This window comes from Oryctolagus cuniculus, chromosome 4, assembly GCF_964237555.1.
Source record: "Oryctolagus cuniculus chromosome 4, mOryCun1.1, whole genome shotgun sequence".
NCBI classification, from domain to species: domain Eukaryota; kingdom Metazoa; phylum Chordata; class Mammalia; order Lagomorpha; family Leporidae; genus Oryctolagus; species Oryctolagus cuniculus.
Genome location: NC_091435.1, coordinates 142,539,102 through 142,563,734, shown reverse-complemented (window position 1 = coordinate 142,563,734; position 24,633 = coordinate 142,539,102). Strand labels below are relative to the sequence as shown.

Below are 24,633 nucleotides of genomic sequence, written 5' to 3'. Positions count from 1 at the left end.
AAAAGTGGAACAGCCAGGACTGGAACTGTCACTCTGATGATGGGATACTGATGTTGTTAAGCCGTGGCTTTAACAGACTGCACTGCAACGTTGCCCCCAACTCTGTATTCTAACCTTTGTCATAATCAAGTGACTGTTTATACATGGGTCTGTTTCCAGATTATCCTGTTTATTATTTTGCCAGTACATACTGTATACTAAGTGCTATTGTTGTACAAATTTTGAAATGTGGGAGTTTTAGTTTGGCTTTCTCCTTGACTATTTTGACTCTTTGCATTTCCATATAAATGTCAGATTCAGTTTTAAAATTTATGTGCGTGTGTACACACCCTCCTCCCTATGCTTGGATTTTGGTTGGGATTGCGCTGAATCTATAGATCAATCAGAATAATTGACATCTTTACAATATTGAGTCTTTAAATCTGTGGACATGGTATCTTTTTTCTTTTATTATCTGTTGCTGCATAGAAGATTATTCCTTAAGCTTTATAGTTAAAATCGGCATTATTATTTCAATTTCTAAAGGATAGGAACCTTGGGGCTCCAGCCTCATAAGGCTGAAGTCATGTGTTGGCCAGGGCTGCAAGCTCATCAGAAGGCTCAGCTGAGAAGTGGGGCAGGGAGTGGGACCCGAGAGACAAAAAAGTTGGGGAGGCTCGATCTTTTTGAAACCTGATTCTGGAAGGGCCATCTTTTGTCTTACTGTATTTTGGGCTTCTTGTTGAGCTCATTTGGACCCTTTCTTTTCTTTTTATCTCATGTTTTCCTTTGCCATGATGACCAAAATTTCATATAATTCTGCCTTCTGGGAAGCCCTTCCACAGGTGCACTTAATAATTAGACTTGTATATTGAACTCCTCTTTCCAGTGAAATTTTTAAATTCATTTATTAACCTAGTTGGCTCAGCTCTGGCTGTTGTGGCCATTTGGGGAGTGAACCATCAGATGGAAGACTTCTCTTTCTGTCTCTGTCTCTGCCTCTACCTCTCTCTAACTCTGCCTTTCAAATAAATAAATAAAATCTTGAAAAGAAAAGAATAGAGGTAATATTATTTTCTTGCTCCTGATCTCAAAGGGATGATTTTCAATAATTTAACCATCAAATACCACATTTACTCTGGGTGTTTTGAGGATACTATCAATTAGATTTAGAGTTTCATTATTTGTTTGCTAATGAATATTGTCAATTATTCTCTACATCTATTGACATAATATTTTTCTTCTCTAGCTTGTTAATATGATCAATTGCATTATGTGTGTGTGTGTGTGTATTAAACTATCCTTGCATTCCTGGAATAAACCTGACTTGGTCTTGATATATTTTTATTTTTTGTAAAGATTTTATTTATTTGAGAGGTAGAGTTACAGACGGAGAGAAGGAGACACAGAGAGAAAGGTCCTTCATCTGCTGGTTCACTCCCCAAATGGCCACAATAGCCAGAGCTGTGCTGATCCAAAGCTAGGAGCCAGGAGCTTCTTCTGTGTCTCCAGTGTGGATGCAGGGACCCAAGCACTTGGGCCATCTTCTACTGCTTTCCCAAGCCACAGCAGAGAGCTGGATTGGAAGTGGAGCAGCCAGGACATGAACCAGCCCTTTGGTCATGATATAGTATCCTTTTCATATTATTGGATTTCATTTTCTATATAATTTAGATTTATACTTACATGTTTACAAAAGAGAAGTGGCCTGTAGTTTTCCTTTTTGAAATTCTTTAGCAATTTTAAGTATTAAGGATATGTCAACTTATTAAACAATTGGAAAATGTTTCCTGTATTCTAATTTTTTTTGAAGCAATTGGAAATTTGCTTTGCATCTTTAAATTTTGGAAGAATTCCATGGTGAAATGATCTTGGACTGGAGTTCTTTGAGGGTTTTAAACAGAAGATTAAATGCATTTAGTAGATATTGGGATATTCCAGCTATAGCTTTTTAAAGTCATCCATTCCTTAACTAAATTTGGTTCCCAACTTCATTGCTGAAGAATGCATGGGCGCAGCAGTTCCTCATTCTTGCTTGTTTAAAACTCTGTTGCATTTGTAGTTGAACACTGGTCATTGTAACATTTTAGAACTACCTTTTCTTTCTTTGAAAAATGTGCAGGTGTGACTGCGATTTCTTGTTTTGGCTTTGTACAGAGGTCTCAGGCCAGCTTGGCTGTCACCGCTCACTGTGTATGACTTGATCTTATTGCTTTGTCATGCAGAGAATGTTTTTCTATAAAGCCCAGAGATTTTTGCTGGGAAATTACTTAGTTTTGAGTGTTTTGTCTGTTTTCACCAGTAGGTGGTCCATATGTAAAGTCAAAATGTCTTTTATCTTATGTCCTCAGAGCCAACATTGTGGCATTGTGGTAAAGCCATTGCCTGCTTTGCCAACATCCTGTATGGGTGCTGGTTCAAGTCCTACCACTCTACTTCCATCCAGCTCTCTACTATGGCCTGGGAAAGCAGTAGAAGATGGCCCAAGTCCTTGGGCTCCTGCACCCGTGTGGGAGACCCGGAAGAAGCTCCTGGCTCATGGCTTCAAATGGGCCCAGCTCCAGCCATTGCAGCCATTTGAGGAGTGAACCAGCAGATGGAAGACCTCTCCCTTTCTCTCTGTCTCTCTCTCATTCTCTCTCTAACTTTGCTGTTCAAATAAATAAATATTTAAAGAAAAAGGAATGCATTCTATAATTGTACATTAAATTTTGTTAGATTGCATTATTTATATATTTGTCCCTACCTCCAAAGATTCTAATTATACTCTACTCATCTTTGTCTATATTCTGTACCTATAATACCTTTGTAAATTAAGAAATATTTTCCTTTTATTTGTTCAGTTGGCTTTTCTCATGTATATCTGCTATGTCTTTTGCAAGGGTTTAAAAGATGTGTAGGGGCCAGCACGGTGGCATAGTAGGTTAAGCCTCTGCCTGTGGTGCTGGCATCCCATATGGGCACTGGTTCGAGTATGGCTGCTCCACTTCCAATCCAGCTCTCTGCTAATGGCCTGGGAAAGCAGTGGAGGATGGCCCAGGTGCTTGGGCCACTGCACCCACATGGGAGACCTGCAAGAAGCTCCTGGCTCCTGGCTTTAGATGGGCCCAGCTCTGACTGTTGTGGCTATTTGGGGAGTGAATCAACAGATGGAAGACCTCTCTCTCTGCCTCTCCCTCTCTCTTCTGTAACTCTGCCTCTCAAATAAATGAATAAATCTTTAAAAAAAAAACAATCTGTATTCATTTTTGTCTTGGTTCCAACTTTGCTTTAGTTGCTCTGTTGATTTGTATTTTGTCTTCTCTTGTTTTCTCACCACGTCTTCTCTGAACTCATTGTACATATGGTATTACGCTTGGTTCACAGAGGCAATTGCTTCTAAATTAATGGTAAATTCATTTTCCTTTATAATTTTAATCTTATTTGTGTTGATGTTTCTTTTAAGAATATTTGTCATCAGCTATATGGCTTTTTTTATTTTTTCTTTTTTAAAATTGAGAAAGAGATATCTCAAATGTTTGCAGTGGCCATGACTGGGCTGGCCTGAAACCAGGAGTTGGGAGCCGACAACTCAATCCTGGTCTTCCATTTGGGTGACAGGGACTCACTTAAACCATCACCTGCCACCTCCCAGGGTCTGTATTAGCAGGACACTGGACTAGAGAGCCCGAGCCAGGAATTGAACTCAGGTACTCCAGTACTGTCCTGTCCCGCGGGACAGCAACTGGGGCCGAGCACCTAGAAGGAGAAATGAAAGGGACAGGAGACACAAAGATGGCAGCAAGACAGGTGCCGATCAAGCTGCGACTTTATTTTTCAACCACACACTTATATATCATAGAGGCAGGGTGTCGGGCTTGGGGAGGAGGGGGAGCTTATCTTGTAGCTGCAATGCTTGTGCAAGTAGGGGAAAGGTTACAAGGTCTTAAGGCATGAGGTCACACAAGGTTGTGTTATCAGTACTATCTGGTCTGGCCTGTCTAGCCCTGTCTTTCTACCAAGAGGTCACATGCTGTTGGTCCCCGACATAATACGGGAAGCAGGCTTCTTCGGTAGCATCTTAACTGCCAGGCTAAACATCTACCATTCGTTTGTTTCTGGGAGCATCTCAGTACTTCCCGTGCTCATTCCCTTTAGATTGTTTGTCAAGAGGTGGGTTCCCCCCACCCCGACTCCAGACTAGCTATTTTTAGGAGGTTGTGTGGTAGGACAACCAAGGCTTTGCTACCCATTAAGTAGAATTTTCCTTACGATTAAGGCTTTTGTTTGTGACTTTAACACTTTTCTTTCTTGTCTGTGAGAGAAGCAACTGTACAGCTTTTTACCAAGCGAAGTGTGTCTTTCCATTGCTTGAGTCACTACCTCGGTGATTCTTGGGTAGATCAATTCACTGTCTTTTTTAGAGCCAGTGTGGGGTCAGGGGTGCTCCCAATTCCAGCCCAGGAACTTCATTGCAACTTTTGCAAAGTGAGGGTTTAGGATTTCTGCTAAAGTGAGGGTGTCCCCCTCCTTTTGAGCCGTGTCAGGTTACCTTGCTGATGCTCCCAGAGGTCTGCCCATTCTTCCCTCCTTTGTCACTCATCCTGTGGTTTGGGGTTTAGCATATCTCTTAGTTTCATGGAAAATGGAATTGGGAGCCCCTGCCCCCTGTTTTCTACACTTGCTGCCTTTGGCATCATTTCCTTTAAACAGGGGATAGATGTTCAAGCCAGGAATTAGTGTTCACGGTAAAACATAAACAAATACTGTCCAGTGGCACTGTGGTGCTTTCCGCCAGCAGTGCATGGGAGCTTCTGTCCCTTCTTAACTTCCACTACACCTGATTCTCAACCTCGTCCTTTTATGGAGACAAAATGTTAAAATGTGGCACCTTGCTGTTTTAACTAGATTTTTCTTTTTCTTTTTTTTCTTTTTTTTTTTTTTTTTTTTTTTTTTTTTTTTTTTTGACAGGCAGAGTGGACAGTGAGAGAGAGAGACAGAGAGAAAGGTCTTCCCTTGCCGTTGGTTCACCCTCCAATGGCCGCCGCAGCCGGCGCGCTGCGGCCGGCGCACCGCGCTGATCCGATGGCAGGAGCCAGGAGCCAGGTGCTTTTCCTGGTCTCCCATGGGGTGCAGGGCCCAAGCACCCGGGCCATCCTCCACTGCACTCCCGGGCCACAGCAGAGAGCTGCCTGGAAGAGGGGCAACTGGGACAGAATCCAGTGCCCCGACCGGGACTAGAACCCGGTGTGCCGGCGCCGCTAGGCGGAGGATTAGCCTAGTGAGCCGCGGCGCCGGCCCTTAACTAGATTTTTCTTAAGTAGCAGAGAGATTGAATAGATTTTTATTTTTTATTGGATTTTTTTTTATGTTTTATCATTGGATTGCTCCTTAGAACCTTTGTGTAGGTTTTTTTGTGTGGACTTCCTTCCAGTGATCTGTAGAAGTTTTAATTTATTATGGTTGTTAATTCTTGCTAATATTTTCTCTTTTTTTTTTTTTTTTTGACAGGCAGAGTTAGACAGTGAAAGAGACAAAGAGAAAGGTCTTCCTTCCGTTGGTTCACCCCCTAAATGACTGCTACAGCCAGCGCACTGCGCCAATCCAAAGGCAGGAGCCAGGTGCTTCTCCTGGTCTCCCATGCAGGCACTTGGGCCATCGTCCACTGCCTTCCCAGGCCACAGCAGAGAGCTGGCATGGAAGAAGAGCAACTGGAACAGAATCTGGCGCCCCAACTGGAACTAGAACCCGGGGTACCGGCGCCACAGGTGGAGGATTAGCCTAGTGGGCCATGGTGCTGGCCAGCCAATATTTTCTTAAATGTGTTGTTTTTCTTTTACCTTTGATTGTGATATCTTTTTCATACTGATGTGTTATATTTTATCTTTATTTTTTTAAAAACTCATTTGTTCTCTTGAAACACACTTTTACAGAGAGAAAGGGAGATCTTCCATCTACTGGTTCACTCCCCAAATGGCTACAACAGCCAGGGCCAGGCCGGGCCGAAGCTAGGGGCCTGCAATGCTATATAGCTCTCCCACATGGGTGGCAAGAGTCCAAGCACTTGGGCCATCTTCTGCTGCCTTCCCAGGCACATTAGCAGGGAGGTGGGTCAGAAGTGGAGCAGCCAGGACACAAACTGGCACTCATATGGGATGCCAGCCTCCCAGACAGTGGCTTAACCTACTGTGCCACAATGCCAGCCCCAGAAATTTCATACACTGATATCACTTTGGTTTGATAGTGTATTTCCATACCATGTTTTCTTCCAATGGCTTTGTAGATTTCTCCTCTTTAAAAATATTGTCATAATGATTCCATCTTTGTTTTTCTAAATGAACAGCCAGTTGTGTTAACATTATTATTGAAAAATATAATATTTTTAATTTGCTGAAAGTACCACCTTCTTTTTATACAAAAAATTTCCCTATGTTTTTTGTTCTATTTCTGAATTCTTTGTATGTTCATTAATCTGTAATATATTTTTGTCTTAATATTGAATTGCTTTCATTACTAAATTGTTAATGGCTGGTAGAGAAAGTTTGATCATTGTCTTTTTCAAGCCAAATTGTCTTGATTATTCTTGCACATGTTTTATTCTGGATGCATTTATGGTATACTTATTAACTTCCTTACAAAAGCCAGTGATGATTTTGAGTAGACTGGCACTGGGTTATGGGTTGATTCAAGGATATCTGATGTCTTTATGATCTCAGCTCTTCTATGCAGGTATAGCAGAGATGACAACTTACTCAGGTTTTCTCTATGTAAAGTATTGGGATTTTTCCAGATAGGTCTTTTCAACATCTTCTTAGATTCGTTTTTGTGGTATTATTTTGTTTTTTTCTGATGTGTGAATAGGATATAAAGTGTTTCTGTTCCATTTTCTGATTACTTCCTGCAGGTACTAAGGAAGGCTGCCTTCCCTCCTTTCTCCCCTCCCTGTCCTCCTGGTCCTGGTTTTCTTTTCAGGCATTTAATCCCCTTACTGCATTCAGTGAACTTCCTCGTGTGTTCTCTTGCATTTATTTGGCGCTGTATCATTATCCCCTGCAAATAGCAGCAGCGTTGTATCTTCCTGTTCCCTGTGTGTATAGCCCCTGGTCTCGCCTCAGTGAGGGCTGTCTCTACCCAGTTGAAGTACAGTGACGAGAGCAGGTGTTGTTGGTTAGGTCCTGACCATTGGGAATTCTTCTAAACTTTCCACCCTGACCAGCTTTGTACAGTTTGAGTATCCCTTATCTGACATTTTTGGGACCAGATGTGTTTGAATTTCATTTTTTTTTAATTTGAACTATTTGCGTAAACATGGTGAAAACTTTGGGGAGTGAGACCACAGCCTAAACATAAAATTTATTTATGTTTCATATATACTGTCTACACATAGCATGAAGGTAATTTTATACAGTATTTTTAGTGTGCCTATGTTTTGACTGCGACCTGTCGTCACATGAGTTCAGAAGTGGAATTTTCCACTTGTGCTGTCCTGTGAACACTCAGCAAGCTTTGGATTTCAGATTTTTGGACTAGGGATGCTTAACCTGTTGTGGGTTTATGCTAGATTAGCAACTGAAGAATTCTTCCATTGAAGTTTGTGAAGAGATTTTTTTTTTCTTTTTAAAAGCAATGAAGAATAGATGTTTAAATTCATTATATGCTTCTTAGCCTGGATTTTACTTAGAACTTGTATAGTCATGCTCATAAATGTACACTATATTATCTTTCAGAGTGTTTTATATGCATTTCATGGAAATGTGTATGCTCTGTTGGGTGCAGTTCTTGTGTTTTGCAGTTGGATTTGGTTTGTTAATTGGGTCATTCAAATCCTTCAGTAGACTCCCCTATATAGTGCCTCCCGGATGACAGAAATGTTCTTTAGCTGAGGCTTGCTGCTGTCACATGTGAGTATCAGGCACTTAAAAGTGTTTATTAGGGGCTGGTGCTGTGGCGCAGCAGGTTAACCCCCTGGCCTGAATCACCAGTATCCATTTGGGCACTGGTTCTAGTCCCAGCTGCTTCTCTTCCAAACCAGCTCTCTGCTATGGCCTGGGAAAGCAGTGGAAGATGGCCCAAGTCCTTGGGCCCCTGCACCTGTGTGAGAGAGCTCCTGGCTCCTGGCTTTGGATCGGCGCAGCTCTGGCTGTTGCGACCAATTGGAGAGTGAACCAGTGGATGGAAGACCTCTCTCTCTCCCTCTCTCCCTTTCTCCCTTTCTCCCTCTCTCTCCCTCTCCCTCTCTCCTCTGCCTCTCTTCTCTCTATGTAACTCTGACTTTCAAGTAAATAAATAAGTAAATAAAAATCTTTTTTAAAAAAGTGTCTAGTATACCTGAGACACTGAATTTTACGTTTTCTTTAATTGGCATTGTTTTAAATATAAAGAGTTCACGTTTGAATAGGCTATCATGTGGAACAGCCCCTTTCTGTAGAATGATTTGGTCTTACCTCATCTCTTGATTTCTGAGCACTCTAGGGTCTCCTGCTGTGACTGGGGATTTGTTGGTTCATTCTGCTTGGCCCTCAGTGGCTCTGTTCAGCCTGAGGGTTGGTGCCCTTCCTCAGTCATGGAACTTTCCCCCGTGACTTATCTCTGTCTTCTCTGTCCTCTCCTGCAGAGACTTCGTCCTGACAAAGTTTGCTCTGGGGTCTCGGCTTTTCCTGCTCCTTCAGCCGTATCAACATCTCCAACTTTGTGAGTTGTACTCAAGAGAACTCCTTGCGTCAATGTTCTAATTCTTTACTCTTCGCTCTGTCTAGTCTTTTATTCAGTTCTTATTTTATGAGCAGTGTTAAAATCGCAAGAAGCTAGCTACTTTTTTCTGACTATAATTTTCCCCCATGTCTTTCTGTACATGCTTATCCTCATTGTAGAGACCTGTACTGTTTGTCATATTAAGTCCCACATTTTGAGTGTTCTTGTCTCTCTGTCTGCACACACACATGCTTCTCTTACATAGGATTGATTTCCCTCAAATGTTTGGCAAATCTTGGCTGGGCTTATGTCTGTGTCTGAGAGTCTGAGTTAGCCCGTGAATGCTGAGTCTGGTGGGGATACAAGGGGAGGGTTTTGTTTGTGACCTGTGGCATTGGTCGGTCTTCCCGGCTAAGTCCAGACACTGTTGCCGCCCTCCTTCTGTGGTCTCCCTTGCAGCCCCTCCAGGGCTGGGTGTTAGCACCTGGTTCCAGCAGGTAAGGATGAAAGAGAGGGAGAAAAGACCCATCAGGCTGCTCCTCTGTGGTTTCCTCTTTGTTAGGCACTGTGAAGTTCTGAGATGTTACCCTGCTGGCAAGCTCACCAGTAGCCTGCTTTAGTTTCATGGGCGCTGGCAGAAGATACGAGACTCTTAGTCAGAGATTTGTGCTTTTGATGTCATATGTAAATTGAATAAATGATCAGTTTCTTAACTATTTCCCTCCCCTGCATCTGTCTTTTCCATTATACACAAAGTGAGCATCATAAAAAGGAATAATTTCCTCTTCCCTCCTCAGTTGCCGTTCAGTGGCTTCCCCATCGCTTTCTAGGGAGGCCCAGGGGTCATTTCATGGCCACAGGCTCTCAGTGAGGCAGACTTGTCTGTCGTGTGTGCTGGTGCCTGCTTCCAGCCCTGGTTGGGTCAGTGACTCTCATCCATGTGCTTTCTCTTTTCGTTTCTCATCGGGGCTTCTGGCCTGTCTGTGCGAGAGAGTGACAATGTGGAGAGATGAAATTACATAGGACCCTGACGGCATGAAAAAAATGCCTAAAAAATGCACTGTGTGTCATAGAAATAATATTCAATCCTGCACGTCCCCGGAGTGTGCTAATAAGGAATGAGTTTATTTCAAAGGCGAAAGCTGCCTTAGATGGTGATCCGAGTGACTCCTTATCAACTCACATGCCTTTCCCGTGCAGAGTGCAGTTACTCTCGGGGTGAGCACTTCTGAACTCCCTGGGAGAGCTGAAGGCTTCTCTGGTTTCGGTGTAATTCAATTTAAGCAGCGCTGTCATAGCATCTGCAGCCTGAAGCCGTTTCCCACCCAGATGTCCCAGGTCAGGGGAGACATGGAAGAGCCAGGGAGAGGAGTCACACCACACATGGCCCCAGTTGTTCTCCCTGGGAGATGGGGCAAGAGGAGAAGGGACTTGAGAGCATCCACCGTGCGCTGGGCGAGCCGCTGGCCGCTGGCATTCCGTGCTCATACACACGGGTGAGGTTACTAGCACTGCACCCATCTATCCAGAAGCCTGGCCCTTGGCTGCCCGGCTTTGCGCTCATGGACCACTCATTGCCCTGTCTAGAGTCGAACATTCGAAAGGCTCCTCCCAGCCCCGAACTCCTCTGCCTCAAGGCGCTATCATGACTGGGGGCAGCTTGGGCCGGGCCTGGGTGGCATCCTGCTCTGAGGCTGGCTTCCAGGGATTTTCTGTACCCTCAGCGACCATCTCTCTTTCCAGCCCTTGCTTCTCATCCCTGCCTGGGGCCCATGGCTGTGCACATTTCTGCGGCTCCCCTGGAGTTCCCAGGAGCCTGCGGTAGTTCTCACCCCATGGGGATTCCTGCCTCCAACACCAGGCCCTTCCTGAACATCTGCTGTATGGGAGGTGCTGGGTCAGTGCTGCAATATGCAGCAGAACCCAAGAAACACAGCTCCGGCCTGCATGGGACTTACCTTTGACAGTGAACAGGCAGCGCCCGCATCGGTACCAAGTTTGGGAAGAGCCATGAATGAAACAGATCAGGGGAGAGACAGTCAACTGAGTGCCTGGACACAGCACTCCTGGCACAGGTGAGAAAGACAAACAGGATTCAGCCAGGTTCCTTGGGTGGGCAGTGGCACAGAGGTCTTGTAGACAGAAGGGGCATGGTATGCAAGGGGCATCGAGAGAGGCCTTCCTTGCATGGGGCTGGAGAATTGTGTGCAAGATGAGTGGGCCAGAACAGGAGGGTGCAGAGTATGTGCACAGTGTCAGCAAGGTGGGGTGGTGGAGTTTTTTAGAGTGTGTGGACAAGTCTTGATGGGTGTCATGTGGACTGCATATGACCAGAGTTGTGCTTAAAAGATCTGCCCAGCCCCATGTAGCATCAGCACTGGAAACAGCCAGCATGGTAGTGCCTGGGAGAGTAAGCTAGAACTGGGATGAGGTCGTGGAGGGGTCAGGGTGGGGGTTTGAGAGACACCGAGGAGGTAGCAGGTTCACACCTGTCACCCTGCTGGGTGAAGGGAGGGCAGACAGGCTGGGCAGGTGGGCTGGGTGGCAGCCCCCGTGGCTCCAGGTTCACTGCTTTCTGGCTTCCCCTACTTTCCTTGTCCACTGCCCCTGCATTCCTCCTTCCTTCCTGCTCCCCACTGGCCGCCACCTCTCTAGCTCCAGCTGTGGGACACCCAGGTCCTCAGCCAGTGACCCTGAAGCAGCCAAAGCATGGCAGCCTCCTCTGCCGTTGAACTTGGCTGCAGCAATGTTAGTGTTTTGCTGTTCAAGGAAGTTTAGATCTTGGAACTAAGGAGGATGGAAGATAAATCAGCTCACCAACATCAACCCAGAAATTGCAAGACGTTCGGCAAAGGAGCGTTTTCAGAATGCACACCCTTTTGAGCAGTTCCAAGCTGGCGAGAGTCTGCTGAATTTCTACAGGCAGGCTGGATGCTGCAGGCCAAGGGAGCATTCCTGAGGTTCCTGCCCCTGGGGGCTCCCAGCTGCAGGGAGAGGGGAGAAGGCTCAGCCTTAGGGGAGCATGAGCTCCACTCTGTTCAGGGCAGAATGGGAGGCAGCTCATGTGCAGTGTGGGTTGAGGGAGACCTTATTCTTTTTGCCCCATTTGTCACCCAGCCAGGGCCCCACAAGTCCAGTCTGCAGTGGCCCCTCTGGAGTTAGAGGTCAGGCTCACGTGAAAAGTCAAAACCTCCGGAAATGGGAGTCTGAGTAGGGCCTTGCCCAGCCAGCCTGGGCCAGCTCTGAACTTACCCGTCAGGTTTCCCCTAGCTGGAAGGACTCCCCAGGTGAACGGCAAAGAAGAACCCATCTGTTGTTGTAGGCCAGAGGGACGAGCACAAAGTGGTGAATAGAGCGTGCATCCCAGGTGCCCTGGGCTGATGAATGCTTTGTGTCTTGTGCAGGGTGGGGCATGATGATGTGAGCTTTCATCACAGCACTCAGACGCTTTGTGATGAAAACTTTTTCATGGTCTGTTTCTGGAATTTTCCATTTAATATTTTTGGACTGCAATTCACTGGAGGTAATTGAAATAGCAGAAAGTGAAACCATGGATAAGTGGGAAGTACTGTATTTGAAAATAATTTTGGGGGGACTGGTGTTGTAGCATAGCTCACCTGCAATGCCAGTTCAAGTCCCAGCTGCTCTACTTCCAGTGCAGCTCTCTGCTAATGCACCTGGGAAAGCAGAGGAAGATGGCCCAAGTGCTTGGGCCCCTGCACCCACATGGGAGACCTGGAGGAAGCTCCTGACCTCAGCCTGGCCCAGCTCTGGCCGTTGTGGCCATCTGGGGAGTGAACCAGCAGATGGAAGATCTCTCTGTCTCTTCTCTCTCTCTGTCTCTCTCTAACTCTGCCTTTCAAAAAAATAAATAAATCTTAAAGAGAAAACAATTTTTATTGTCCAATTATTGGTTGATATTCTGTAATTTCTCATTAACTGGGTGTTGTTAAAATGTTCTTTATCCTAACTGATTTTTTGCCTGCTTGTTTTAGCAAATACTTATTATTAAAATCTCTTACTTTGAAGATTTATTTATATATTTGCTTTGTATGTTTTGAGGATATTATTAACTGCATATCATTTCAGAATTGTTTTATCTCTCTGATGAACCTTTTGTCATTGTGAACTGGCTCTCCTATTCTCTAGTATGGTTTTTGCTGTACATTTTCACAGGTCAACTTTAGCAGTCACCTTGTTTCTTTAGGTTATTGCTTTCAGGGTAATTTTTTTGCTACCCTTTTACTTATAAACTTTAAAAATTCTTATTATATATTCCTCCTTTTAAACATGCATGTTCAAGTTAAAACATACTTTTCATAGTGCTTCAGCAGGAATCTCAATTGGAGCATTTAGTCTATTTACATTTAATGTATTGAAATCTACCCCTTTATGCTTTCTATAAGTGTACTTCAAAAAGCTCAAGGAAAACTGAAAAGCAAGTTTTTTGTGCAAAAACCTTTGAAATCCAGTTTTTTTCATAATTCACATTTTGCATTAATGAATTTCAAATATTTTGCACTAAAATAAAATTAGTTATTTTAATATATATTTAAACATTTTAATTAATTTATTTGAAAGGTAAAGAGACAGAGGAGAGAGGGAGATAGACAGAAACAGAGAGGTCTTCCATGTGCTTGTTCATTCTCCAAATGTCTGCAACAGCTGGGGCTGGGCCAGACCAAGCCGGGAGCCTGGAACTCACTCTATGTTTTCCACATAGGTGACAGGCCCAAGTATTTGGGCCACCACTTTCTGCCTCTCAGGGTGTGCATTAGTAGAAAGCTGGAATTGAATGCAAATATGGGATTGAAGCCAGATACTCTGATACAGGATGCGGGTGTCCCAAACAATGTCTTTTTTTTTTTTTTTTTTTTTTTTGACAGGCAGAGTGGACAGTGAGAGAGAGAGAGACAGAGAGAAAGGTCTTCCTTTGCCGTTGGTTCACCCTCCAATGGCCGCCGCAGCCGGCGCGCTGTGGCTGGTGCACCGCACTGATCCAATGGCAGGAGCCAGGTATTTATCTTGGTCTCCCATGGGGTGCAGGGCCCAAGCACCTGGGCCATCCTCCACTGCACTCCCTGGCCACAGCAGAGAGCTGGCCTGGAAGAGGGGCAACCGGGACAGAATCCAGCGCCCCGACCGGGACTAGAACCCGGTGTGCCGGCGCCGCAAGGTGGAGGATTAGCCTAGTGAGCCGTGGCACCGGCCCCAATGTCTTAACAACTGTTCCTATGTTCCATACCCCTATGTATGATGTGTGTGTGTGTGTGTGTGTGTATTCATTTATATATAAATATATACTTCATATATATATATGTGTGTGTGTGTGTGTATATATATATATATATATAAAAATTTATTTGAAAGAGAGCAAGTATTCCTGTCTGCTGGTCCACTGCCCAAATGCCTGCAATGGCTGGGAGCTGGAAACTCGATCCAGGTCTCTTATGGGGGTGGGTGGCAGGAGCCCAGTCTTGAGCCATCAGCCCTGCCTCCCAGGACCTGCATTGGCAGGAAGCTGGAACCAGGGGCTGGAGCTGAAAACTGACGTGGGACATGGGTGTCTTAACTGCTAGAGCAAATCCCTGCCCCTAAATTTATATTTTAATTCAGTTTTTCATGAACTTTTTAAAAAGATTTATTTATTTGGAAGTCAGAGTTATACCGAGAGAGGAGAGGCAGAGAGAGAGAGAGAGAGAGAGAGAGAGGTCTTCCATCCACTGGTTTACTCCCCAGTTGGCTGCAATGGCCAGAGCTGCGCTGATCCAAAGCCAGGAGCCAGGAGCTTCTTCCTGGTGTCCCATGCAGGTGCAGGGGCCCAAGGACTTTGGCCATCTTCTACTGCTTTCCCAGGCCATAACAGAGAGCTGGATCGGAAGTGGAGCAGCCAGGACTTGAACCGGAGCCCATATTGGATGCCAGCACTGCAGGCAGTGGCTTTACCACTATGCCACAGTGCTGGCCCCCATGAACTTTCGGAAATAACTTGTATTTTTGCCACATGGTGTAGACTTTTCTTTCCTTGTTTTCTCTCATGTCTTCTTTTGGGACTTTAAAGTCCCCCTATTTTTTCTGGTTAAAGATCATACACTCTGAATGTTTTCTCCTGTGAGTTATCCTATAGATGGCACTGTGCGGTGTGCATTTCCCTGTCCCTGGTGCTCACTGTGGCTGGGTGCTTAGCAATCTGCTTTGCCTGCTGTGTGGATTCCTGCACTCGCTGAGGTCAGTGTGGAGGCTCCTTTCTGATGGACACTGCATGGTTCATTTCACCTCCTTCAACCCTGTCTCGCCAAAGATGTCCTTTGCAGGCTTTCTAGGTTGTAAAGAGGGATTCCGTCTTGAGGAAACAGAAACAGCTTAACGTGTAATTTTTTAAAAAAATTTTTTGACAGGCAGAGTGGACAGTGAGAGAGAGAGAGACAGAGAGAAAGGTCTTCCTTTGCCGTTGGTTCACCCCTCAATGGCTGCTCTGGTGGCGTGCTGCGGCCGGTGCACCGCGCTGATCCGATGGCAGGAGCCAGGTACTTCTCCTGGCCTCCCATGGGGTGCAGGGCCCAAGCACTTGGGCCACCCTCCACTGCACTCCCTGGCCACAGCAGAGAGCTGGCCTGGAAGAGGGGCAACCGGGACAGAATCCGGCGCCCAGACCGGGACTAGAACCTGGGGTGCTGGTGCCACAGGCGGAGGATTAGCCTAGTGAGCCACGGCGCTGGCCTTAAGGTGTAATTTTAAACATCTTTATTCTTGAAAGTTCTTTGACCATTCTAACTTCAGGTGAATTTTCTGTGCTTGTTGCAACTTCTTTTGTTCTAATCCCATTAGGTACAACCATGAGTTGTTTTTTTTTTTTTAAGATTTTTTTATTTGAAAGGCAGAGAGTGACAGAGATAGAGGGAGAAACAAAGCGAGAACCACCTGTTGGTTCACTCCCTAAATGGGCACAAGCCAGGAGCCTGGACTCCATCCAGGTCTCCCACGTGGGTGAAGGGGCCCAAGGGCTTGAACCATCTTCTGCTGCTTTCCTGGGCACATTAGCAGGGAGCTGGATCAGAAGCAGAGTGGCTAGCATTTGAGCTGTGCTCAGATATGAGACACTGGCATCACACACAGTGACTTAACATGCTGCGCTACCACACCGGCCACTAACACCATGAATCGAAAGCCTCATCTTCATTAACAAACTGTCCACTTGTGGGCGTTCCTAAGCTAATGTCAAAATAACAGTGACTACTGAGCATTTAATAAGTGCAGATCAATCAATCAAAAAATATTTACTGGTTCTTAGTTTATGTGCAATGCTTTTGAGGCACTTGAAAGCCCCATGCTTGATGCTCTCCATGTATTATCTAATTGAATCTTCAGTAGCCAGAGTAGCTCCATGTGATAGGTCCAAGTCTGACCCCTTCTGTATGGATGGGGAAGCTTAGGGGTTAGGTCACGTGCCCAACACGGTTCTCTTCCTGAAAGGTATTCTGCGTGTTTTCACATATGCATTGCCTCTCCCTTACTTACTGGAATTGAGTGTGATAATGTACATAAAGAATCCAGTCTGTCACATCAGAGTGCTCAGTTAATGTTAGTGCTCTGTACATGGAGACAGTTGTAACCTGATTCTAACAGTGTGACCGATTGTTTTTAGAACAAGTCAGGAAACAAACATGAAGAGGAGTAACAGTGCTTCCCTGATGCACCAACACCACAAACCTTGGAGGAGTGGGGGTGCCAAGAGGAAGACACAGGCTACAGTCTGGGGACTGTGCCACCAGCCCAGCCCTCTGATGGTGGCAGCACTTACTGGATGCGTGACACTGAGCCAGCCTCTCTCTGCATGTTCTCACCCAATACTGGGAACAAACAAGGTTGCTTGTCTTTTCAGATGAAGAATCTGAAGCCAGGATGGAGGCAGGAGATGGGTACTCAGCCACCGACTGCCCAGACCCCTCTGCCCCAGCAGTGCGCAGGTCAGTGGACACTCAGACCTCTGCAGTTACTTGGGGGCGTCTTGGGCTCTCCCATACGAGCAGAACCATTTATTACCTAGTAAACCCGGTCTACATCTGGAACTTTCCCAGTGTCCAGCTAGCATTGCTCCCATGGTCTCCTACGCCTCCTTCTCTCAGTCCCAATCCTCTTCAGACTGACCTGTATGTCTTCTTCTGGGTTGTGGCTCTCACGGGCACAGGCCACGTCGCTCATCTTGGCACGGGACCTGGAACTGGGCAGAGTTACTCCTGTAGACTGAACGATTCTTGAGCACTGTGTACTTGAGGTCTGTTTGGCTCCCAGTCTAGCCTTGCACTTGTTGAAGTTTCAACAGCTATCGGAGCAGCCCCTCAGGACCACTGCAGCCTCCCCCACCCCTTAATCAACTGCCCCTCTCCCCTCCACCCCCAGTCTGGCCCTGTGTCTCCAAGCCCTGGCTCTCGTAAGTCCTGCCCCCCAGCTTGTGAGTGGCTGGCAAAGCCTCTTTGGCTCCAGCATGGTCTCATGGCCATCTCCACTCCCACTCACTTGCTCTTGAAATCCCAGTTCTCTAAAACCAGCCCCTTCTCTGATCTCTTGATACACACACACACACACACACACACACACTCGAGCCAGTGTGTACCCTGGTCCAGTCAACTGAGCCTGGACTGGTGAAGCCACACAGTTCACACCATGGTGGCCCCGGGCAGCAGAGGGACTGGGCTTGCAGAGGGGCACAGAACAGTGAGGAGTGACCTGAACCTGTAATCTGTGGCCAGTCCTTGGGCCCACAGATGTGAAGCATTTCCCATGAACACCCATGATCTCTGCAGGAGTGAGGCCCTGGCTTGCTTACGTCTGAATCTCAGCACAGGGCCCAGCCCACGGGTTCCGCAGCCAGTGCCTCGCAGCCCCAGGCTGCTGTCCGATGTCCGAGGTGGGAGAGTCTGCTTTCCATCATGTCTGTCTGCCTGTGAGTCTGACCGGAAGAACTCGTGCCTGGGCAGTTTCTAGAAGTGTCCAGGCAGCAGCTGTGGCCCACAAAGGGTTGCAGGACTGCTTGTCCAGGTTGCTGCTGGCTCCTGCCCGGCCTGGGGCTGCATGGGGAGCGCAGGGCAGACACAGCCAGCCTCAGCCTCCAGCCCTGCTCACTGTGCGGGGCTGCCTCTCTCACAGAGCCGCCCCTCCTGCTGGGAGTGCTGCCCAGGCCATCTGCTGGGAGAAGGGAGTGGTCTGGGGCCCCCTTATCGTCACCCCAGCACAGGCGGGATGAGGGACGTCTTCTGAGAGGCCTACCCAGCAGCACCTGCAGCTGCTCTTGGGTCCCTTACCTGAGAGCATTTCCAAGGTGGACCTGGATAAAGTGTGTGTGGGGGGGTGCTGCCACACCTTCCTGAACCCCGTAAGCTGAAGCTGCCGGTCCCCCAGGGACTGCCTGGTAGCTGCCTCGCAGGGGATGTAGGCGACGAGGGGTGGTGTGGGGCAGTGGGAGGGGCTGAAACACCAGGCTTTGAACCTGGACTTTGGCACATTGGAGCACACTTGGCTTGGAGCCCTGTTTCCTCCTCTGGCAGTCTCTGTCCTGGGGACAGGGAAGGGGTTCAGGTCCCGTGAGGTCCTAGTGATGTCAGTTAGACTAATGTGCACAAGTGGACATCATCAGCATGCATGCATTGGGCACCTAGTGTATGCTGCCACAGAGAACACTGCCGCTAAATCACGCCAAGCATAGATGTGCAGGAGGAAGGGCGAGGGTGTCGTGTTGCTCCTCGGACGGACGCCGGTTTCTCAGGGGCACTGGGGAGGAGACAAACACTAAGGTGAGAAAGATCCCCAGGGTGCTGGCCATGACCCAAGAACCAGGAGAGGGGAGTTGGATGGGCTGGCAGCTGTGGGGAAGGCAGGGAACTTGAGAACAGGAGACTGATCATGGTTGCCTGGCAGAGAGGGAGCAAGGGTTAGGGCGGCCAGCCAAGGATTCTCACGTGTCCTGCTTGTCTGGGTGTGGGGGAGGGGCAGAGCCGAGGGCCCTCAGGGGAGAAGCGGGGACAGGAGGGGTCTCTGGGTTTTCTTGGTGCTGCTCCAGGGGCTGAGGATGAGTGAAGCAGTCTCCCAGGATGGCGACGCAAGGTGGTACGTTGGGGCCACCCCAGCGTCTGTCAGCTGTGCCACACCCCATCAGCTGTGTGACCTCAGGAGCAGTCCTTAACTTTTCTGTTCACCTGACGGTCTCAGCTCCCTCCTCCCCCGACCTCAGCCGCCAGTTAGGCTGCTGCAGGCCGGTTCTCGCAGAGCGCAGGTGGAAAAGCGGCGTGGCCGGCCAGAGCCCAGCCTGGGCAGCCCTATTTCTCAGGCTGCACTACTGAGGCTCTGCAAAGTCCTCCCTCCCCCAGTGGCCTCCCGGCCTGCTTGGTCCCGGTGGTGGCTCCTCCACGGCAGCCACATACTGCGCAGCTGGAGGTGCTTGGTGGCCTTGTGGGGCCCCTCCTGCCCCCTATCAGCTGTTGACATACAAATGCCCTGGAAAGGAAAATATTTGCATTCTTTCATAACAGCATTCTCAGGCCTGCTTAATCATATTTTCCCTTTGTCTTTAAAAACAAGCTCCTGTGTGGTTTCTGTCTTCTTACTGCTCTTCTGAGGACATTCTAGAACTTTTGAGGCCATTCTAGAACTGAGCCGCACTCTTTGGTACTTTGTGCCTTTCCCCTGTGTCACCGCCCTCTGGCTGCTTAAGACAGGTGAGGGTGGGCAGGGGCTGAGCCCCCTCCAATTGCCTCGTGCCACACTGGACGTGCTCTCTTCACCCTCACTGCTGAGCTAAGACAAAGGTGTCGCCTGGGCTTGCAGAGCAAACAGATCCATTCAGGAAGGTCAGGTCACGTCTGTTGCCCGAGGTCATGTAGCCTGGGGAAGGCCAAGGCTTGAAACACCAATACAGTCACCAAAAAATCCTCCCTCCTCAGCCCCTGCAGTCTTGCCCCTGGCCAGTCTCCTGCATCATCTGCCCCCCCCCCCAGCCTGCCCCCATCCCCTGCGTGTGATGACCTATTGTAAAAGGAGGATGGTAGTGAGTGTGGCAGCTGTACGCGCTGTTGGTGAGCCTGCCGTGTGTGCTGTGCTGGGCCTGCACCCGCGTGCTGAATCGGCCTGCAATGGGAGATGCGTTCCACAGAGCGGCATCAGGGGAGGCTCAGGGATTGCGTGGCTGCGTGCCCGTGGACCGATCCCTTGCCACAGTCCTTTGTGGCAGGCTCCCTCACCCATGTTACAGAGGCGGAGATGGAGCTGAGGGCACCTAAGGGCGGGAGCCGGAGGTGTGGCCTCAATGCCGCTCTGCGTGTGCCAGAGTGGGGCACTCCCCAGCCCTTCTGGGACTCCCCCATTTGTTCTCCGTCAGCGGGGTGGTAGTGTGTGTGGGGGGACCCTGAAGGCCTCATGGGGACCCGGAGCACATCTAGGAAAGGTGAGAGGAGGTCAAATCACAGGCTCTGGTGGGTGCAGGGGAGGCGCCTCCATGGGACTGCTCAAGGCCCCCTACCCCCCAACCCTTGAATGCGTTTTTTTAGCTCAGTTCTGCCCTGTGGGTTTGGAGGGGCTGGGTTTGGGGTGCCATCGGCCAGAAACACAGTTGGCAGAGCGTTGTGAAGGAACCCAGGCCTGTGGAATGGAACCTATGCCAGCCCTGGAGCGACCGCTCTCCCTTGTGGCCTGGGGTAGAGTCCTCCCTTGTCTGCCCTTGGTCTCCCCAGCAGTAGAATCCAGGCTCTGGCCGTGCTGCCCAGACCTCGGGTTGATGCCTCTGACATGCAGCTGCTGCTCTGACTATCCCTCCGGCTGCCCGCAAATCCTGACAGCCCTGCTGGGCGGCTGCACAGAGAGCTGCCCCATCCTGCTGCCCGCCCCTGCCACCAGAGTCCCCGCAGTGTGGCCAGGAGGTGGGGATGGGGTGGGGGGACGCGGTTCTCGGAAGGAGTGGAGGCGAAGGCGCTGTTGAGCCAGGTGGGGTACCTGCAGCAGCCTTGCTCTGGGACCTGTGGCGCCTCCAGGCTCCGCTGCCCACCTCGAGGTCTGGCTCTGCTCCCCGACCTTCAGTTCTGGCATGGCTGATGGCCAGCGCTGAGCCCCATCCAAGCTGGGAAGAACAGTGGGTGAGAAGTGTGTGAACTATCTGCTTTCCTCACCCCTGCCCTGTACTCTCAAGGTCTCCTGATTGCGAAGCAGGGCCTGGGGCCTTGGCGGGCAAGATTAGCAGGGGAGGTGCCCCCTGCTCTCTGCAGCAAAGCCAGTGTCAGCCTGTAACTACTGATGTGAATTCCGCCCCGCACACCACCCCCGTGCCCCCAGCACACGCACCTTGAGCGTGAGGCCCGTGACGGAAGGCATCCATGGCCAAATCCCTGCCAGTGCCTGAGTAACAGGTTGTGTCCTAGAGCGCTCTCCCGTGGGCATGTATGTCTCATTTTCCCAGCTTTGGGTCTGGCACATATAGATGCTTAGTGAACGTTGGATGCTCGAATGAGCAGAAGGGTTTGGGGAACAAGGTTCTAGGGGCAGATTTGCAGTCCCCTAGTCATGCCTTTGGCCTCTCTGCAAGTGTTTGTCAGTTTGCTGGACACTGGGGCTATGCTGGTGGACAGAACAGTCCCAGTCCTTGTCCTTGTGGTGCTCGAAGCCCAGCAGAGATAATCAGATAACAAGCGAGCACACACGTTCCTATTTATAGCCTGTGATGAATCCCTTGGCTGAAAGGGTAGTACAGATCCTACGATATGCTGCGACCGGGGGTCCTAGTGAACATAGGGTGGGCTCTGGGAAGACCTTTCAGAGGAGCTGAACCAGTTGGGAAGGAATCAGGGCCAAGCAGGGATGACAGCCTACCTCAGGGCCTAGCCTCTGGGGACTCTGTGGCATCGGCCAAGATATCCAGCTGGTGCCCAGACCCTCCAGGCCTGCCCCAAGAGCCCTCCCAGTTCACACCTGCATCCAGATCTGCCCGTCTCAGGGGTGACTGCCCGGATTCTTGGTGCAGAGAGGGTGCAGGCCTCTGCAGGTGGGCACTGTGTCCTGGCTGTAACCTGGCCCAGATGTCCCTGGTGCTTCAGAGGAAGAACGGCTCGCCTCCACCCACTCCGGGGCTTTCTAAGTGCCTGTTGTCTCTGGCTTTGATTGCCTTCCTAGATAGCCAGATTGCACTCCCTGTCCAAGCCAAAGTGGAGATATTTCAGACAGCAGATCATTATTGAGAATGCACATCTTCCTCACAGCTGTCTTAGCATTTAGCCAGGGGGCCACTGGTGGAGTCTCCAAGGGTCAAGCTGCCTGCCACCCTCACGTACACTATTCCTCTGTCCTGCAGGCCTTCTCCTGCTCATCTGCCACACATCACCTCCTCCAGGAGGTCTTCCAGGATCTTCCTGAGCCTTGTCTGTGCTGCCTGGAGGCTGCCCTTTATGGAAGCACCACCCAGGTGGCTTACCCTCTGCCTTCCTCAAGCCTTTGCCGGTTCTTCTGTCTGAGTGGACGAGAACTCTGGGTTTGAATCCAGCATTGACCTCTCACTAGCCTTGCAGGAGGTGACACAGTGTGACCAGTCCCAGGGGGACTCTGCCGAGGGGGGGTTGAGCAGGGCCAATTGAGCCAGCGCTGTTCTGAGCAGGGGCATCAGTTCACCTGTCATGTGCCTGTGACTGATTGATTTGAAAGGCAGGGGGGAGAGAGAGAGAGGCGGAGGAGGAAGGAGGGAGATAGAGCGGTGTTGAGAGAGATCTTTCATTTGCTAGTTCATCCTCCAAATGCCTGCAGTAGTGGGAGCTGGGCCAGGCTGAAGCTGGGAGCCTGAAACTTCCTCTGGGTCTCCCACGTGGGTGGCAGGGACTCTACCACTTGAGCCATTACCTGCTGCCTCCAGGATCGCAGTAGCAGGAAGCTGGATCAGAAGTGGAGCAGCCTGCATTTGAATCAGGTGGTCTGATCCAGGAAGAAGGTATCCCTAACGGTGCCTTAACCCACTGCACAATGCCCGCACCTCCCAGGGCAGTAGTGGGTCTCATCTAGCCTGGCTTGTGGTCACTTCCCCATGTCCTGTGCTGGTCACTAAGACTCTGAGCTGAGTGGGGCCCCAGGCTCGTGTCCTTGACTCCACAGTGCCTGCCTCGGGTAGAAGGAGAAAGTGGAGGAGCTGGCCTGACTCAACTGGGAGCCTGGTGTGCTGGTGGCCCCAGCTGAGCTCCTGAGTGCCTCTTTCTGCTGATGGGGCGGCCTCGGGGGAGAGTGGGTGGAAGGCCGAAGGCTGGGTTACCAGGTGTGCTGTTGGGTGAAAGCACCCAACAGCCCAGAGCAGCCCAGGAGTTGGACAGCTCCTGTCCCTGCCTTGGGCCACTTCAAGTGAGCGCCTCTGGCCTTTGTCTTCTAGGGGTCAGGTGGAAGTCAGACTGGCAGTGGTCCCTGAGCCATGGGGTGGTGGGGGCCAGAAGCTGCCCTGTACCCCGTGGTCTCCTGCAGGGAGGGCCCCTGGATTTCCAGTCCCCCGAGTGATATATTCCCGAGGCCAAGCACCAGCAGGGTGCTGGGCCTCAGCGTGGGTTTCAGCACCCCCCCCCCAGTGTCACATGGGGTCTGTGCCCAAGGCCCAGGGCTCACGCTGACCCCTGTGCCCTGAGACAGGGCAGACTGAGCCCACTGGGGAATTATCAGTGGAGAAGCTGCCACCCTAGATTGTGGGACCAGAAGTGGGAGAGAGGGCAGCAGGCACAGCCAGCTTCCCCCAGTCCCTGTGCAGCCTTCAGGCCGGGGCTCAGCACTGCGTCAGGCCGGCCCTCTGGTCAGGTGGCCACAGACCTGACGATCCGCCTCACAGGGACGAGGACAGGCTGGGGACGCTGTCGGGAGGATGGACGCTTCCTTATCCACGCTTGTCTCCAAGGCGAGCCCCTTGTCCCTCACCGGCTGCTCCTGAACACCCAGGGTTCGCAGCTCGGAGTCTTGGCCTTGGCCATGCTGCCTGCCCTCTGGGCTTGCCCTGGGCTGGCCCTCCCTCAGAGCCAGTCTCCAAGCCTGTCTCGCTGGGAAGCCTCTGTGCCCTTTCCAGCTCTGCGAGACCTTTGCCCACCCCGAGTCCCTCCTGTAGTGTGTGCCCAGATGACATACCTTGTAGGCCATTGCCTGCAGCACCAAGCTTTGTGCCCGCAGTGGTGGGGAAGGGTCAGGGCTAGGGACAGGTGTGGGCAGGCAGGAAGCCAGAGTGTGAGGTAGAACTGTGGGCTGGGCACAAGCTCAGTTGTTTTTTTTTTTTTAAGGCTCATTTATTTATTTGAAAGGCAGAGTGGCAGAGAAAGCCGGGGTGGGGAGAGAGAGAGATCGATTGACCAAACGATCGGTCTTCCATTCGCTGGATTGATCACTATATTACCCAGATGTCACAATGACCAGGACTAAGCCAGGAGCCATGTCTCCCACATAGATGGTAGATGTCCAGGTACTTGAGTCTTCTGCTGCTGCTTTCTCAGGCGCACCAGCAGGGAGCTGGATCAGAAGTGGAACAGTCAGGACTTGAATCAGAATGCCACGATGTGATAGTGGCCTCTCAGGTGCAGCTTAACCCACTGTGCCACAGCACCAGCCTCTGTCAGATATTTTTCATTTTTATACCTGGAACTTGTCAACTGTTTGGCTCACGGAGGTTCAGAGACCATAATACCAGTAGACCCAGTGCACTGAGGACTGAACTCACCCTTTGCTGGTTCTTGAAAGTGGCACCATCCTCCCCCTCCCTCCCCCATCGTGTATCCATGGCATCAACCTGGCCAGCTGCTGTGGCCTTGGGATGGCGGTCAGATCACAGGGACCACGAGCAGCCTTGGTGAGCAAAGCTGTGGCTTTCAGAGTGCAGGGTTTCTTGGTGTGGTTCAGGGGAGTTAGATCATTTTACATGGGACAAATTCATGCATAATCTCAGGACTGTCCTATTTTTCCCCCTCCCTCAGCATCAATCAGCCACTTTCTGCTCATTGC

General features: G+C 49.7%; 2 long non-coding RNA genes across 6 annotated transcripts in view; one reads left to right on the top strand and one right to left on the bottom strand.

Annotated features, from left to right (window-relative positions):
* Nucleotides 1–16,642: 16,642 nt before the first annotated feature.
* On the bottom strand, nt 16,643–19,193 carry LOC108177946 (uncharacterized). The gene is made up of 2 exons (XR_007908734.2): nt 17,952–19,193; nt 16,643–16,870 (listed from the first exon to the last, which is right to left on the bottom strand). It is a non-coding gene; the product is annotated as an uncharacterized lncRNA (long non-coding RNA).
* Nucleotides 19,194–19,294: 101 nt separating this feature from the next.
* The window catches only part of LOC103350402 (uncharacterized), a 108,051-nt gene continuing 102,712 nt past the window's right edge, over nt 19,295–24,633 (top strand). For 4 of the 5 annotated variants that reach the window (XR_007908730.2, XR_007908729.2, XR_007908728.2 and 1 more), the window contains exon 1: nt 19,305–19,493. This is a non-coding gene — a long non-coding RNA (uncharacterized lncRNA). Of the gene's footprint in view, nt 19,494–24,633 lie in introns of all 5 variants that reach the window. The other variant, XR_007908727.2, reaches the window with a different exon arrangement.